Source organism: Tursiops truncatus, chromosome 17 (assembly GCF_011762595.2).
Source record: "Tursiops truncatus isolate mTurTru1 chromosome 17, mTurTru1.mat.Y, whole genome shotgun sequence".
Classification (NCBI taxonomy): domain Eukaryota; kingdom Metazoa; phylum Chordata; class Mammalia; order Artiodactyla; family Delphinidae; genus Tursiops; species Tursiops truncatus.
Window position 1 is genome coordinate 7172914 of NC_047050.1, and position 17153 is coordinate 7190066.

The window sequence follows — 17153 nt, forward strand, 5'->3', positions numbered from 1 at the left end:
ATCACGTGGGCTAAAAATGCTCTAGAAGCATATATAGATTCATAGATTCACGTCTTAAAAACACACACACACACACACACACACACACACACACACACACACACGGGAAGCTCTCTCCCAGGGGACAGAACCTATTAGGACACCGTGGGATATAATTTAGGAACTTCTGTGGGTGCCCACGTCCACCAGCAACCATTCCTTGAAGAGCTAAACCAAGCCCACAGAACTCTTGTAACTAATCCTTGAATCTTGAAGGAACCATTCTGCTTTTACTCACAGCTACTGCTGTGAGTCCCATAAAACATCACCTTGGTTATCAGACCAGAATCTATATATAAAGACTGAAAACACCGCCTAAACAGGCGTAAAATCCAAATCGTTTCCATGCCACCATAGCAAGTATCAAAAAAAAAAAATAGCCATACCCTTTTATAATATAGATTTGTGGAATGAAGAAAACTCTGCTATTATTAATGGTATCCTTTCAGAAAGGACACATTTATAAATGAATGGTTCTGTAATAATCCAATGGTACCTTCATTAATCTCCCCAATGGACTCTGTAACACATCTGATGAGAAATGTGTTTACTCCTTCAGGATTAAAAATAGAAAAATACAATAGGACAAGTTCATTGGCAGGTTCAGGTGGCCACTTAGTTTATAATAGAATCAGGAAATGAAAGTGCCCTGTGGTTCAGTAAAAAACTCCACTAGAACCCATTTTTAGCTAACACAAGCAAAGCATGTTAGTGAGTTTCCTCAGTTGTCAGCATTAAAAAAAAAAATTAACTGTATACCTCCTTTCAATCGGCTAAATATTTATTCAAATCTTCAGCTTGTTATTTCTTCATTAACAAGGTTTCCCCTGCTGCTCAGCAGAATATGTGAGGAACTTTGCAAATGTCAGAAGCACTCCAGTTGAATCAACCAGGGGAAGTGATAAAAAGGTTCATAATCAAGTGGAACTACAATAGTGGCACATTTCAAGCTGGGAAATAATAGATCAATACACAAGGCTCTTTCCTATGGGATAATACTGCTATTTGTTCTCATTTTGTGATTTGGTTTTTCTCATCAAATCACAAGTACAATGCATTTCTCTGTTAACCTTCAATTTGTAAATGATCATTTGCCTTCTAATTCTCAGAACACCACAACAGAGAAAAGAGGGTGTAATTTTGAAAGGAAAGCTGAGTCTTAGGAACAAAGGAGAGCAAAATAACATAAGCAAAGCATGTGAAGGAAAAAACAGTGCTTTAGGAGCTCCTGGTTAGTGTGTGACTATCCCCTTCGAACAGGTAAATCAAGCCTAACGATGAAGAGTTTGTGAAACATGGACAAATATAACAAAGGTCCTCAGAGAAAAAATTTTTGAGCTTCAGTTTAATCTGGCATGAGGAAAGTCTAACATGTTCGTTTGCCTGTCTTGAAAAAAAATGTTTATTACCTTGAAGTTGCAGATGTTTTCCATTTAATTTTGTGGTTTGGTAAGGATCTTGGTTTGTGAGAGCGCTCCTACTATTGGTCTAATACAAAGTCTTATCAACTAATCTTTTTTACATAATTGCATGTTAGTTTCAGCACCATTGTCCAATAGTCTTGAAACTAGTTTCTTTACATTATTTCATATACCTATTACAATCTAACGGCTCCCAATTATAAAATAACCTCGTTCATAAACATAAACCACAGATGATTCTATGAAGATTGCTATTTCTTCACAAAAGATATTGATACGATATCAAAACATGTTTCCAAAATCACAAAGAAGAAAAAGCTTCAATGTGTAGGTAAATAAATGAACCCACAAAAATTTTACAGTGACGGTGCACATCTTCCTAGGTTCCAAAAACTCTGAACATTTTCCTCTTTCCAAATATAAAGACTTTTCTATACTAGAAAGCTGGCATTTGAAAAATAAGTATGGGACCTACCACGGAAAGGAATAAGAGGCTGGTCACCCAAGTGTTCTTCATTGCCAACTGATGATAGTGATTATTACGTGAGAATTTCAACTTTTTATATGAAAGCTGAAACATGGAAATGCTCAGTGGTGAAGGGCCTGGAAAACCCAAAACTCACCACATCACTGTTTTAGCAGGACTTTCAAGTCTTTAAATCCAGGAAGAAGAAGAGAGAGTCAGCAGTAGGGCACAGGTGAAGGTTACCTTTTCATCCCCGGGGCGCATGTTCATCCACAGCCCCTGCAGGCGTTTCCTGCACCCAGACCTTGGGTGTTTGCCCTGCTCCTCTGGGAGAGGTTAGCTCTATCCCAAAGGGCAAACTTGATAGAAGATGGATATAAAATGAGGGCAAGTTTTGTTTGGTTTTGTTTGGAATTGAAGTATAGTTGACTTCCTCTATTATATTAGTTTCACGTGTAAACATAGTAATTCAGTATTTTTATTGTTTATATTCCATATAAAGTTCAAACGCTGCCATCCGAAGACCGTGTCTGCAGGGTAGGACACACCAGCTCAAACGTCCCAGGCTAAGGTGACTGTTGAGAGGTTGTAATACAGATTGGTGAGGGGGGCGCCGGGAGGGGTGAAGGGGGAGGCTGGGTAAGGAGGGCGGGAATGGCTTATTTAATGAGAAGAAAAGGAAAAGGGTAATTCAAGAAGCAGAGTTTAGTTACTCCTCTATATCATAGGGATTGATTTTGCATATTAAATGAAATATTAACATCACTTATGAACAAAACAATTGCAAAGTCATCTTGGGACAAGGTCTGTGTATGAGGTTTTCAGGGTCTGTAGGTAAAATGAGACAATGCTTGGTTTAACCTCATTCTTTCCTTTACATTCAAACTCTCCTCGATTCCACAGGAAAGATCACCAGGTGTGCAGTTTTTGCCCAATGTTTCCTGAGGAGAGCAATGATGCTTTCCTGGACTCCAGCATCCAGAGAGATCTGCCTTCGTGCGATGTTGTCAGAGGCTTTATAGAATAAGCTGGTTTGGGGATTCCCTGGTGGCGCAGTGGTTGAGAGTCCGCCTGCCGAGGCACGGGACACGGGTTCGTGCTCCGGTCCGGGAAGATCCCACATGCCGCGGAGCGGCTGGGCCCGTGAGCCATGGCCGCTGGGCCTGCGCATCCGAAGCCTGTGCTCCGCAACGGGAGAGGCCCCACCAGTGAGAGGCCCGCGTACCGCAAAAGAATAAGCTGGTTTCCTTTGTCAAAGGAGTTCTCTTTCAAGCTGGCTGAGAGTTTATTTTTTACTGTATATGAAAATTCTACAGAGAGCCTGACGGCACAGAATGGAGTCCAGAAATCATTTGTAATACTCAACCGCGACATGGATTGTATTTTATGCCTCTTTCTAAATAAATCTTTTCTAAATATATTTTTGAGGACTGATGGCACATAAAAGAGAGCTATTAAGGAGAACCATGGGGTGTCCGTGATGGGAACGGCTGATTATCCCTGACAGCCTCCAACTCTGGAATGCGTGGAAAGGCAAACCACAAACGTTTCAGTGAGACTAGCATGCAGATACATTTTATGCCACATTGCCCTTCTCCCCTTTTTCTCATCATTCCTCACCCCAAAATGGTACGTCTGCTACAGAGGTGTTCTTGGAAGCCTGCTTATGTCATCTGAAGCCGTGTAATATCAGACGCCTCGGCATCTTCTTCAGAGAAGCTTGCTTAGTCCTAGAGAAGCTTTCTAATTGGAACGGGCTGTATTTATTTATAGCCTCCTTTGCATTGCGTTATGAAGTATCATGCTGTAGTAGGATGCTCTGGGGGAAGCGCCATGCCTTCCAGACACTGAATTTCAGGGAGGTCCTCGGCAAAACCCCGAAGCAAATGTGAATCTCATCCTTCCTTCAGATTTCTGTCTGTGACCTTGCACCCAGATTCCATGAATAGAACATTGTCCTCCCAGGGCAGAGGCTCAATAACTGGGCATTTTCTGGGTCCCTGAATTTGTACAATGAGATATCAACTCCAATCTGTGAGCACAATGCTCCAGTGACTGCCAAGAATGGCTGCAATATTGATGCCTTTCAATGACAATCACATCATTCACCCAGCAGTGCTCAATAAAATGATACTGTAGTTAACAAGTTTTATAACACAAAGTTACTTTAAAACATGGTACTAATCAGAGGGAAGCCTGTTTATGCATGTCACCACCACATTTAATTGTCAATAAATAAACAAAGATTTGCTTCACCTACCGTCATGTATATCAAGTAAGTCATTAATCTAAACTAATGAAGCTTAAGATATATGACAGACAGTTTTTATGGAGCGCCTTCCTAATGATATGTTTGCTTTTCATTTCAATGCCAAGAGCCCATTATCAAGAAAGCAGCACATTATGGTCCAAACGCATTGAAATCTGAAGCACGATTCTTTGTTCGGGGCTCGCAACAAGCAGGGCCTGCACATATGTAGTCATGTACTCTCTGCGGTGAAAAGCATGACTTAGAAACAAATAGAGGGAGCTGGGGAATCATCTGATGTTCCTACTCTCTTGTGGGTTCCCCACTCCCACCGCCCCCCCCCTTGGAGTTTTAAGCTCACCTGGAAAGAAAAAGGAAACCCAATCCAGCCTAATTCAAGCACACATCCATTTTGAAAAACGTGCGTGAATAGCTATCACAAACATAATGAGTCCTAATCACTGAAGAACGCCCTGAATCTCCAAAGGGCACAAACCCAGGATGCCACGCTGCAAACAGACAGCTACCGGGTAATAGGAACAGGCATCCTACAATTATTTCAGTGTTCACGTTCATCCTAGAGCTTTGACGGTTTCCGAAGATGAAGTGATTATTTCTTATTCCACTTCTAGTTTGGAGGAGAATCTCGCGGATGAATTAACACCTATCAAACCATGACACATTCAAGATAGTTGACCCTTTGGGCTGGTGTCATCAAGAGACTGTTGCAGGTTCCAAGGACCCAATGAAAGTCTCTGTCATGTCGCACTTTGCTTTACCTAAATCTGGAGAAATATGCCTTAAATGGGACCAGATTATATGAGGACACAATATATCTGTGTGCAGGACAGGACAAAGGACTATCATGCATGGCCAGGAGGTCTGGACTGTCATGTTCCTCAATGTACTTACAGCACCTTCCACAGTCCCTGGCCCATGGTGGGTACTTGGTGAATATTTATTTGCTACGACTATGAAAGCAACGGTGATATAAAGAACGAAAGGATTTTTTTAAAAAAACTTTCCTGGAAACACTTTTTTCTCCTCTCCCATCCCATCCTCTCTTCCTTTAATAAAAACAGAAAGGCCTCCACTGTCAAGAGCTTTCTCTTCCCTGTCTTCAGGGTCAGGCCTGAAGGGCCTTTATGAAGTCGTAAGTCCCGGCCATCTTCAATTTTCTACTTGCTCGAACCAAAGCAAAATTCAATTCATTCCTTCAAGAGAAGCTCCCAGAGCACCATGAGCCCAATGGGCACGTGGGCCCTCGCGGAACTCAGAGACACACACGTGGAGAATGACAAGGCTTTGTCAGCAGCTTTTTAGAGCTGTGCAAACACAGGTGCACAGAGGAGGGTGCTCCTGAGTGGAGGGTTCAGGGGAGGCTTCCCAGGACACAGGCCACAAGAGCTGGGCTCTAGAGCCTTAGGCTTACTACTCTGAGCCTTGAGTTTTCTCAAGTCAGTGCATCTTTGCCTCTTTCTTTTGCAGGGGGGCAGGGTGGGAATAAAGCACAGCCTCTGTACTGTGGCTCACGCTACTTTCAGGTTCCAAGGAGATCAGTACATGGACCTGGTGAGCACCTGCCGAGACCTTCTAAATACCGCTTTCACCATGAAGACTGCTTAGTCCCAGGACCAGACACGATCTCTCTCCTGAGAGCTCCCAACACACTGTGCGTTTTCCTAAGTCACGGGCCCAAGTTAGCTCCTGTCGAGCTTTTTGACTTCTTTGGCTGATCGCTAAATGTGTGTTTCCAGGGGACAGACAGTACATCTCACTATGCTCTGGAACAAAAAGAGTAGCTGATGTTTATGAAGAGGTCCCCAGGTGACAGACCTTCTGCTCAGTGCCTGAGATGGTTTATCTTACTCTATCGTCTTCATAAATCTACGAAGAGGCTTTCATCACTCTCTCATTTTTCAGATGGATCACTGAAGTTTTGCAGGGCTGAGAACTTGGCCCCTGTTTGCTTGGCGGGTGGCAGCAGATTCTGAGCACAGAGCCATCCTCCTACCCACAGCTCCATTCCAGCGCTTTGTGGTGTCTGTTACGTGTAGACACGACCATCTTCACAGCAGCGTTCAAGTCCCTTGAAGTCACAAAATGCGTGATATTAACTCTAGCACTTAGCAGAGCAGTTCTAAAGCTGACCCCCAGATTTGTTCCACCTCCTCCTGTGTAACTCTAGGTGGGTCTCGGAATCTCTCTTATGCCTCAAGGATTTCCTTATCTGTTAAATAATAATAACTATTACTATTATTATTATTATACTAGTATTATATAATAGCATCTATCTAACGTAGTGTGAGGATGAAATGAGTTGGCGCATGCAAAGCGCTTAGAACGTAAACTAATATGGCATAACAAAGATTAACTAGTTTTTGTCAACACTTGTTCAATTCCCCAATTATTACTCAAGTTGCCTACATTTCCATGCGTCACATATGTATGTGTCTGTGTGTGTATGAAACTAGATAAATAAAGTGCTTTTTTTTTTTTTTTTTTTTTTTTTTGCGGTACGCGGGCCTCTCGCTGTTGTGGCCTCTCCCATTGCGGAGCACAGGCTCCGGACGCGCAGGCTCAGCGGCCATGGCTCACGGGCCCAGCCGCTCCGCGGCATGTGGGATCTTCCTGGACCGGGGCACGAACCCGTGTCCCCTGCATCGGCACGCGGACTCTCAACCACTGCGCCACCAGGGAAGCCCTACAGATTTTTTTTAAATGATGGAAGTGGTCCAGAAAAGAGGGAAAAATTGATGATGCAGAAGAGACAGGGGAGAATTACTGGAGCAAAATCCCTGAGTAGAGAAAAGGGCTAGGATCTTTTATACTAATGGGAGGATTGGCTTAAAATAAAACATGGCTATGTCATCCCTAGCATCAGTCAATAAGTCTATTAGGTGGGTAAATGTGCTGCTGGGTTATCCATAAACAATATGTAATAAACTTGTGTTTAAAATTTTTTCATAAATGATATAAAATGAATCCTTTTGTCACTTTTTTTTGATCCTAACCTGAAGTTTGGGGAATTCGTGCACATTGACTCACTACAGACCTGGTTTGTTCAATTTATACTCACTGTACCGTGCTACCATGTGCTGTACCCGATGTGCAAATCTATGCACTGGTCCATGGCATAAATAGACGCCAATGTATTATATAACACCCTATTGACAGAACAGTGAGCTATTATAATCAATGCAGCAAGGTACATTTCCCCTTCTATAACACGTAGGCAATAGTTCTCTCAAGTATATAAGTAAAATTACATTGCAAGGCTATACCATATATATGCACGGCTCAAACTCTATTAGATATTGACAAACTGCTACTAAAATGTAAACTGGAGCACCATTTTATACATCAAATAATTATAAATTATGTAAGTGTCCCGAAACAACAAAATTAAAGTTTTACACATTCATAGGATATAATATCATGTAACCATTATACATGTTTTTAGATAACAGTTAATTAGGAGAAATGCTTATTTCATAACTTCCCATTTAAAATGCAAAAAAAGGAAGGAACACCATAATTTATACTATGAAAAGACTGATTTTTTAATGTGCCTCTGCATAGAAAAATGACTGAAAGGAAATACTGTCCATATTTTAACAGTGATTTTTTTCTGGATGATGAGATAATGTGCAGAAATTTTTTTCTTATATTTACTTTTCTGGGTATTCTAAATTTTCTACACAAACTTGTATTCCTTTGAGTAAAAACTAAAATATTTGCATTGTAATTAAAACAACTTGACCATAAACATTGAATTCTTTTTTAAAAAATACAAACTAAGGTCTATGATAAGGAAAGCTTCTATAAAAGTTATTTTTGAAAAGTTTCATTCGTTTCATCACCCGCTTGCTTCCACTGCCTTAGAGCACCGACCACCGTACTAAGTGACTAGAACACAGCCTGTCAGCCTCACAATTTTAGAGTATTAGTATCATCCACATTTTACCTAAGAATAAAAAATGCAGTTTTCTCTTCCAGGATATAAACACCATCTACCTCAGGCCACACTTGTTCAACTGCTAAGTCTTTCTGTAGCAACTGATTCCCTACCATGTCCAAACATTCAGGTAACAAAAATCATGTCACCCTGGTAAACACTCCAGTGCTTCACTAGAAAATGGAAGCTGGTCAAAATACAGTTGATTCAAGTGGACTTTGTGAAATTCCTGGGTGCTAATGCTGCCCCATCTGACCTTGTCAGGGCTCTTTTCTTCAGAATCGAAGTAATAGGATTTTTATTCTGTCCTCGAGAACAAAATAACACCTAAATATGAAATGATACCAGGGAATAGGTATATTTCAGCTGTTTGAATATCTCTATTCAGAAGTATTCTACCCTTTAGTTTCTTATGGAAATGTTGTATCAATTCTCCATCTACAAAAACAGAAAAAAATAGTACTACTGGTATCTCAATTCTATCTTTGATACATAGAATTTAAACTATTTTTAAAATCATCTTTACTTTGGCAATTTTCTCCCTTCACCTTTATTTCCCAACTTCCAGGAGATAATCAAAAGAAACCTCCCTATTTGTATGGAAACATTTACATACAATCTTGAAGTAAACAAGAAGGTCACAAAATCTATTTCCATTAGTGCAAGAAACAAAGCACGTCTTTCAACCTAGAAATGTCAGGCACCATTACTTTCCGTATGGTATGAAAATGCTACATCTATTGATGTCAAACATAGCAATATGTCTATCTACATATGAACACTGATGATTGTGGGATGCTTCAACAGACTCCTGGCAAGCCACAGATAGAAATTGTTTTCATAAATGGGCAGCATAAAAACCAGTGCAAGATGGACTTTTTGCAACAAAAGTCTTCTAAACTGACTTTTAAAAATTTACCAGTAAGCTTGCATTTATCATTAGAATATTTTGCAAAGAACCTGTGGTAAGTGGATGATTACTTAGTTTCAGTAACGGCAAATTGCATCATTATGGGTTTCATTGCAGGTGTGTGTGCGTGTGTGCGTTTGTGTGTGTGTGTGTGTGTGTGTGTGTGTGTGTTATAATATATATTTTATGTTTCTACATGACAACAGATATATGTAGCACAATAAAAGTGCCCAGATACAAGACTAAATCCTTGTTGGTTATCATAGCAGGAATTCTCTTTATAAAGGTAAAACTATATAGAATGAGTACTAGCAATATAAAAATATACACTGAAAAATTTAAAGGTCATATTTTCAGTTGTCTTCCATACAGCCTGTTGGTAATTTCAGCTTCTGCCTGAAACATCCATTACATATGCAGCATATTAGTTGCCTCTGAATGAAAGACAAACATAAATAAGGTATTTTAAAGCATCACTAATAAACACAAATAAACAAGTTAAGTACTGAACTCAACCTGAGAGGTAAACTTATCTTTGGGTTTTCCAAGATTTCTAAATGAGTATGAAAAATACTGTCCAGCCTCTGCGCAATCAGAGATACAATGCCATCTTTTCTCAACCATCCAGATCCCAGGCCTTGGTCTTTCCGAATCTCAGCCAAAAACAACAGTGCCAGCTCCAACTCCAAAGCTGGGTGTCTAGCAGAGCTAGTTCAAGTTCAGGACTCTCACTCTGCTTTTTGTCTCTCCTGGCAATTCGGTATCTCCTATGGAGGCTTACCTCTTCCACACAGGACTTCCTGCACTGCTCTTCCACGTGGCTTCCTAGAACTGCCGGCCTCCAAGAAGGATTACCACTCTTTTATTAGCTCTAATTTTTTTGAAAAATAGGGAAAGACTGATTTGGGTCATATATGCCTATTCCCCAACCAATGCCTACAGCTGTGGGATTAGGTACCACAGTTGTCCAAACCTGCCTACTCCTCACCCAGTCACTGTGGCTGGGAAGAAGAGGTTCTGTAAAAAGCTGGCAGCATCCACTAAATCTCATTGTAAAGAATTTGGGGAGGTGACTTTCCTAATGAGAGGGTGAGTGCTCTTATCAGAGGCTGGGAGGGGTGCTGGCACCTAACAACATATTTCACTAGACAAGTACATCCCTGCCAACTTCAACTCATCCAAAGACATGTTCTTACCCTATGCCGAATTACATTTCCTTCCGATTAGCCAGGCTTTTAAGAAGGTAAAAAGATTGGAAAATATCTAAAATTCATTGAACACAAATTAGCCTTGCCTAGGCAACTTTTATGGGACCAGTTTTCATGGAGTCCAATTTAAACTGAGTCAGATCATAATTATTTGGTCTAGAAAAATATAAATCTCATATCTGCCCTGACCCTCAATCTTATTTACTTCAATTTTCTTCTTTTTCAATCTATTTCAACAAATCTCATTCTCACAGTTACTTTGAAAATGTAAAAATTATAGATGCATTAGATACTCTATATGATGTTTCAGAGACGTTACTAATAAATGTGTCTATTTTGAAAAAAGTAAACTGTCTGTGATTTCAGGGATGTTTACTCCCATTTGTTGCAAACACATTTGATGAATATAATTGCCACCATGACCTCTTAATCATAAAATGATTGTTTATAGCTGTGAAATTAATCCTCTCAAACTGAATTGTAGATTTTTCATTTTAAATATACTCTGCACTGAAAACTTTTGCAACACGGTCGTGACCAAAAAGTCAATAGGTCTTATTGTTTTTCAGGTGAGGAAGATGGTGAGGTAAAAATAAGTGGAATCTAAAAAAAAAAAAAAGGACTCTGATGAACCTAGGGGCAGGACAGGAATACAGGACAGGAATACGTCTACAGGACGCAGACGTAGAGAATGGACTTGAGGACACGGGGAGGGGGAAGGGTAAGCTGGGACGAAGTGAGAGAGTGGCATGGACATATATACACTACCAAATGTAAAATCGATAGCTAGTGGGAAGCAGCCGCATAGCACAGGGAGATCAGCTCGGTGCTTTGTGACCACCTAGAGGGGTGGGATAGGGAGGGTGGGAGGGAGACGCAAGAGGGAGGGGACATGGGGATATATGTATACACATAGCTGATTCACTGTGTAATACAGCAGAAACTAACACACCATTGTAAAGCAATTATACTCCAATAAAGATGTTAAAAAAAAGGGAGAGAGAAAGAAATATAGTATCGATGGACACCTTGTTAAGTAAAAGACTAAATTTGGTTCCTGTTTAGAAGCTTAAACAGTCATCAACCAGCAAGACTCAGAACTAGCAAGTATTGGTTAAACACCTTCCTAAAACAAATAAAAGGAAAAATAAGAAAGTCACATTTTATTTTGCAGCTGGTTTTCTTGTTTGCTCACTGCATCAAGGGGCTTTTTTAAATTACGGTTTTGAATAGCAAGTGCTCATTTGCACACATCTCTAACCTTAATCTTCTGATTTTCTGATTTTCTCAGAGACGAGTCGAGCTAGCTGGGAACATCTGTGAACACAGGAGTGGAAACCTCACTTTCAACATCACAGGCCAGCTTTCCTCCCATTACAACCATATCTCGGGATCAAGGTCATGTGGGAAACCCAGCAGGTGTAACTCTTCCTCTCTGATCAACTCTTTGTTTTTCTATTTTTATGCTCTCTGAAACACTGTGTAACTAACTTTCCTAATGGTTCTAAAGCTACTAAGTAAATATATTTAATGAACTCCTATCCATGTTAATAGAGAGGAAATATGATGACTATCAGATTTGTTCCTAAGACACGCACCGACGCTAACAGGTTATTGGCAAGAGTATCAGTCTGCAGCATTACAGATGCTAAGCCCGTTCTGACCACCCCTCCAGCCTCTTAAATGAATGACAGCAATGGAGGAGTAGTAAGCTGCTGCCGGCATCCCTGAGATGTCCAGAGTCATCTCTTACACTGTGTAAAGTGTGACCATCGTCCCAACCCTACATGCTCCTGCTGAAAGTGCAAGCAGATACGATCAAACCAAATCTTGGGTCAACCAGCAAACATTTCTTGAATACCTGCCATGTGCCAGAACTGATCTAGGCATTTTCAAGGAAATTGTTGCAAAACCCTCCTACAGCCTTCCATCTCATTCAAAGTGAATGCCAAACTCCTCACAGGGACCTAGAAGGGCCCCCGGGATCTTTCCTCCACTTCACCCCACTCCAGCTACAATGATGTCCTTCCTGTTTGTCCCACACGCCTTGAGTGATTCCACCTTAGAACCCTGGCACACATGGTTCGCTCCCCTTGGAAAGCTCTTACCCCAGATATGTACATGGCTTGGCCCCGCGTTTCTTCCTTCTGGTCCTTGCCCAGCTATAACTTCAGTGACATCTTCCCTACCATATTTCTAAATTTTAGCACCCTATGTATGTGCTATAAATTTAGAAATTCCTAATCCTTTTCTCCACTGTATTTTCTTCCTTAGTTCTTGTCAATCTCTTACATTATATTGATATATATTCTACCCATTATTGTCTGTCTCTATCATTAGACAATAAGCTTTAGGCAACTAGAGAATTGGGGGGTTTTTGTTCACTGCCAAGATCCCAAAAGAGTGTGTTGCAGATAACAGTCACTCAATAAATTTATTTATTTTTATTTTAATTATTTTTTTTTTGCGGTATGTGGGCCTCTCACTGTTGTGGCCTCTCCCGTTGCGGAGCACAGGCTCCGGACGCACAGGCTCAGCGGCCATGGTTCATGGGCCCAGCTGCTCCGCGGCATGTGGGATCTTCCCAGACCGGGGCACGAACCCACATCCCCTGCATCGGCAGGCAGACTCTCAACCACTGCACCACCAGGGAAGCCCAATAAATATTTTTGAATTAACCAAAAGGTTCCAGAATCTGTAAATGGAAGAGCCTCTTGTTATCTCCAGATTTCTAGTCTAGGACTCATTCCTCTCTGGCACGGCTACCTGGGAGGTATATACAACCCAAAGTCAAGGTGGGGTGGGGTGAAGACAAATGTTGGAAATGGACATAGGGAGGGGTATCCACATCCTAAGGAGTAGGTGGGCCCCGGGGGATACACATCATGTGACAAGATGGATGCATGTGGCTCCCGCACTTAGACTCAGATCCTGTGCTTATTGGCAAGTGGCTGAAAAATGTTTAGGGTTGCTATCTTATAAATTAAAAATAATTTTAGGGCTCCCCTGGTGGCGCAGTGGTTGAGAGTCCGCCTGCCGATGCAGGGGACGCGGGTTCGTGCCCCGGTCCAGGAAGATCCCACATGCCGTGGAGCGGCTGGGCCTGTGAGCCATGGCCACTGAGCCTGCGCGTCCGGAGCCTGTGCTCCGCAACGGGAGAGGCCACAACAGTGAGAGGCCCGTGTACCGCAAAAAAATAAAAAATAAATAATAATTTTAAACTATAACTATGCCCTTCTCTGATTAGTAAATAACAACTTACAATCTAGGACTGCTCCCATGGAAAAGAAACTGCTTGCTTCTCATCTACCTTGTGTAGTAGGAACTCCACTATGGTATGAAATGAATGCTTCTTTGAGTGACATACTGGTTGCATTAGAATTCTTGTGTTTTCCTGGCACATTGCTCTTCTTTGAGTTTCATACCAACCGAATAACTCCATTGGCAGGATGGGGGAGAGAGAAAGCTGAAATGAATAAAATATTAATCTCACATAGGTGTCAGGTTTCTAACTTTAATATTGTTTTCTAGATCCTACACAACAGATTCATGCAGACGCTAATCAGGTTTTTATCACACTCTTACTGTGTAGTTAATTTTCACAGAGAAGCGCTCCACCCAAACAGGTGGACCAGACTTCTTTAGTAAAGCAAGGTTACTTGGTTTAACAGAACCAACTTGCTTTTTTCTGGCCCCTAAATAGTACTTCCCCCTGGTTTATATTTTTCAGGATTAATAAGTCAAGACTCTTTTGCTTGAAAGTGGCAGAAACCCAATCAAACCAGCTTGAGCAAAAGAGGAATTTATTGGCAGACATGTAGCAATGAAAAGATCAAAGTATAGGGAGGGCTTAGGAACAACAGAAAGAGAAATGTATACCTTCCAAGGCTCTCCATCTCCTGTCTGTGCTGCTCTCCACCTGGATACACTGTTCTCTCTGGCCTGCTTCTTCCATGTATAGAAAATATAGCCCCCAGCTGCTTCTAGTCCCTGACATATCACAGCCTTGTCACCATCTGGGTACTCTGTCTTTCCCTTGTTTATGTTTGCAAAACTTCCAGGGGAGGATCCTGATTGGTCTGGTTTGAAAGCCCACTCCTGGATCTCCATCATCTGCGGCCATATTAGAGTCAATAATGAAATGGCCTCACCATTCAGACTCCGCGACTGGGGCGTGTAAAGGAGTATTTCCTACAGGAAGGGGTAGTGCCGTTGCCTCAGACCTCAGAGGAAAGAGGAGGGGCAGGGAAGCTGGCTGGGTGACAAAACAATTCACGTCACCCCCACAGGCCTACCTTTCCAAGTCCCATCATGCACTATGTACTCTCTCTTGTTGAACCTTCCCTGCAAATTTCCTACAATACACTAAACTACGTTTCCATTAAAGTACCAGAAAAGGTTTCATTAGAGGCTAGGGTACAGCCCAAAGCCACCCATAAATTGAGTTCCCTTGAAGATCCTCAACAGTGGTATTTAAATATGTCAATTTTACTTTGAGCTCTTTTAGTCCATTTTTGCCAACCCTTAGCACAAGTTAACTAGAATGTGGTATCAATACATATGACTGAGTCTAAGCTTCTTACTGAAACAAGCTTTTACGTAACTATTCCACTGGGATGTTTATATCCATGTATTCACTCATGCTCTGTGCTTCTCCGTATACACTAAACCAGACGCAGCAGGTCTCCTGATGCCTCACGTTGCAAGATGCCAGTATCTTTGGGTCATGTATCCATTCCTCTGGTGTACCTGCGAGAGGCAGATAGTCACCACTGTTGAGGCTGATAATCATGACATCTTTGGAACATCACAGGCTTCTAGAGATTGGCCACTGCCTTAGCATCATTTTCCTTTATGACTTAAGTGGACAATATTTGATCCAGGAAAACTGAGGAGACATGCGAAGTTGTATTTATCTTTCGCCAGAAAAAAGTCACAAAGTAAATTACATTCACATATACTTACACACACACACACACACACACACACACACACACCCCTACCTCTCTCTGTGCTTCACAGTAACTACATTAAGGAATTTCAGATCAGCTTAGAAGAAAATTACTCTTTCTAAACAGAAGCTTTAAGAACTTTATTTTCAGATTTTAAAAAAAAAGTCTCTGAGCATGCCCAGCTTCTGACAAAGCATTCTGTGCAATGACATGGCTCACCTTACCCCAGTATATATGAGAAAAATCAGACTCCGACAATAGCTACAGATTTACAGAAGGTGGTATAACTCACCAACTGAAAAACTGCACTTGCTGTGCTACAAATGACTACTCTTCAGAATACAGTAACTTTCCAAACAATAGCTACAGAACAAAGCAAGGAAAATTCCATCTGTTAATCAATACCCGAGGAATGCATTCCGTTTCCATCTTAACCACAGAAATTCCTCTCTTCAGAGGAGACAGACACAGCCACAGTCATCGGTGAACCCAACATTATTCACCAGTATTCATTGTTTGTCTCTCATTAACCTCCAGATGTGACACATTTGCTAGGAACAGTACAAAAGAAAGTCTTACACAGTTCCCACACCATGGGCTTACAATCAAAAAGAAACAGTGAAGAGATACTCAGTGAGACACACACACACACACAAAGAGGTAAAAAATGGAAAAGGGAGATGAGAACTTCAAAAAGGAAATTTAAACCATGGAGGAAAGGGTCACTAAAATTTGAATTCCTATTTGGGGTTAAATTACCATCAAATATTAGAAAGCAGCTCAAATATTAGGAAATATAATATTCCAGCGAATCAAAAAAAGGGAGGAAAACTAAAAGGAACTGTAAATCCCTTCAGGTCAGAGGCAATGGCTTACCCCTCTTTTTATTCTCCACAGTCCCTAACAGAGGGTAGGAACACAAAATACATACATCAGCACCTCCAAACTCCAGTCAGAAATCTGTTGGACACTGAATGATTAGCATCACTAGATAGAATAAGTAAAATACCACGGAAAAGATGAGTCTGATTTACACAGCACTATACTGCACAGTTTCAAAGATACCTCTTTTAAGTCCCACCACAACCCTGAAACTCACAATATATCTCCCAGAGAAGAAAACTGAAGAGAAGGAACTTTACTCAGATCACAGTGAATAAGAAGACTTAGTAATGGAACTAAGGAGACCGTTCATTGTCTCTTTCAGAATTAATCAACAGATATCCATTTAGCATTTATAGCATAGAAATCAAAGAAATGTAATAAGTACTAACCACCTTCTAATGCTGAATCCTTGACAATATCATCAAGCTGACCTGAGGATAAGGTAAGTAGAGATGTTTGCTCACCATAGTACAGCAGAACACTACCGGGGCAAAGTGTAACCAGCATGTTGGAGGGGACAGGAAAATCAGGACATGTATGAGGTTTGGGAATCTAGTTTAAGACCGATATTTCAGTGTGAGGGCTTGGTGGGAATTATGTAAAGATCACAACACAATAGTTTAGTTTCGCTGGACAAAGGAGAGCACATTGGTGCACAAGCAGAAGAGTCTTGGGGAGTCAACAGTCATTTGATGCTATTTATTCAATAATTGAACAACGGGATGTTCACTTAAATGAAGTTTTCAGGAATAGATTCACAGACATAGAAAACAAACTTATGGTTACCAAAAGGAAAGGGGGTAGGGGATATATTAGGAGTTTGGGATTAACAGATACACACGACTATACATAAAATAGGTAACCAACAAGGACCTACTGTATAGCACAGGTAACTAAATTCAATATCTTTCAATAATCTATAATGGAAAAGAGTCTGAAAAAGAACAGAATACATATGTAAAGATATGTATAACGGAATCACTCTGTCATACACCTGAAATGAACACAACATTGTAAATCAACTATACTTCAATGAAATAAAAATAAATGGAGTTTTCCACAAAGT

The 17153-nt window shown here is 41.0% G+C and overlaps 1 protein-coding gene across 1 annotated transcript in view; it reads right to left on the reverse strand.

Moving 5' to 3' along the window:
* Window positions 1-639: 639 nt before the first annotated feature.
* Window positions 640-17153, reverse strand: part of CA8 (carbonic anhydrase 8) — a 299496-nt gene continuing 282982 nt past the window's right edge. Inside the window, exon 16 of the mRNA XM_033843082.2 lies at window positions 640-6263. The gene's annotated coding sequence lies outside the window, so the exon portion shown is untranslated. The remainder of the gene's footprint in view (window positions 6264-17153) is intronic.